A 2,033-nucleotide genomic window follows, 5' to 3' on the forward strand; every position below is an offset into this window, starting at 1 on the left:
AAACGACTACTTACGACTTGAACTACTATTCCTTCTTTGCAGTTTTTCACTTACCGTGGGTTTTCAGGGTACAGATCCCCCTGCGATAAATGAAGGACTGCTGTACTTTAAAAATTATTAACTTTAAACTAAGACACTATAAAGCATAAGGATTGCTGCCTTTTTACAAAATCAGTTTCAGAATAAATATGTGGCTGTTGGTATTCATAATCCTAGCACCACTCTGAATTATAACCCAAGAGTTGTGGACACAACGGTCTGTGAGCCTGGCCTGCGTATACTGTACTGTACATGCACCTACTGTGTGCGTATAACGTTTATAGGATTTCACTTTTCAGACTGAAAAATTTGGGGTGAGATTAACATAAATCCCAAAACGTATCAAATGCTATTCTGTGTCAATTATACTTTTAGTTACTGACAAAAAATAAGCATATCTTAAATTAGATTGGTATAAAGCAATAATTCATATGTATGTTGCTTCCTGGGTGGCACAATGGAGCAGGTAGTAGATCTGCTGCCTCTCAGTGAGAAGGTTGCAGGACTACCTCCAGGCCGGGAGTGGGGCGGGTACTCCAGTTTCCTCCACAGACCAAAAACATGCATGTTAGACTGACTGGTAACTCAATTGTCCCTAGGTGAGAAAGTGAATGATTGTTTGTCTCGTTTGTCTCTATGTGTCCCTGTGATGGACTGGAGACCTGTCCAGGGTGTCTCCTGGCTCACACACAGTGAATTCAATTCAATTCAATTTACTTCAGTTTATTTCTAAAGCTCCAAGTCACAACAAAAGTCGTCTCAGGGACTGAGCAGAAACATTCATCTATAAAAATAATAATTGAACATTATTTATCTGAGGAGCAGCTTCGAGTTTAACTCCGTCACTGAACTCTCATCTTGAACATGAAGGTGACAGTGGAAAGAAAAAACTGCAAATCATTTAAAGAAATGAGGTCAGTTTGTCCTCAAGTAGTCGAAGCCTATAGCAGCATAACAAGTCAACCCTAACTATAGGATTTATCAAAAAGGAAAGTCTTAAACTGGACAATGTGTCAGCCTCATGGACAGAAACTGGAAGTTGGTTCCACAAGAGAGGAGCCTGAGAACTGAAAGATCTTCCTCCCATTCTGTTTTTGGAAACTCTAGGAACCACAAGTAAACCTGCAGTCTGAGAGCAAAGTGCTTTGTTAAGAAAATATGGAACAATAAGATCTGTAATATAAGATGGAGCTAGGTTGTTGAGAGCTTTGTAGGTTAGAAGTAAGATTTTGAATTCTATTCTGGATTTGACAGGGAGCCAATGGAGAGAAGCTAAAACTGGAGAGAGATGATCTCTCCCAGTAACTCCAGTGAGGATCCACAACTTCTCCTCCTCCACCATAAACCTCAGCACTGGCTCCCCTCAGGGATGTGTGCTGAGCCCTCTCCTGTTCACTCTGCTCACGCATGACTGTGCAGCTACACATCCAGGCTGTCATATTGTAAAGTTTGCCGATGATACAGCGGAGGTGGGATTCATCACAAACAACAATGAGTCCAGCTACAAGGAGGAGGTGGAACACCTGGAGAGCTGGTACAGGAAGAACAACGTTCAGATCAATGTGAAGAAGATGAAGGAGATGGGCGTGGACTTCAGAAGGAACAAACACACCTACATCCCCCTGAACATAGGAGGATCTGTGGTGGAAGTGGTCTCCAGCTACAAGTACTTGGGTGTGCACATGAACAACAACCTCAGCTGGAGCAACAACACCACCAGCCTGATGAAGAAAGCTCATCAGAGACTCTACTTCCTCAGGCGGCTGAGGCGAGCTGGTCTGGGAAGCTCAGTCCTCACCTCAGGAAGGAGGTTAAGGAGCATTAAGTGTAGAACCACTAGACTGAGGAACAGCTTCTACCCCGAGGCTGTTAGACTCATGAATCTCTAACTAGAATAATCACTGTGAAAAACCACATCATGTTGCTGCTGATCAGTTTCATGTTGCTGCTGATCAGTTTCATGTTGCCGCTGATCTGTTTCATGTTGCTGCTGA

This window comes from Nematolebias whitei, chromosome 2 (genome assembly GCF_014905685.2).
Source record: "Nematolebias whitei isolate Nwh7 chromosome 2, NemWhi1, whole genome shotgun sequence".
NCBI classification, from domain to species: domain Eukaryota; kingdom Metazoa; phylum Chordata; class Actinopteri; order Cyprinodontiformes; family Rivulidae; genus Nematolebias; species Nematolebias whitei.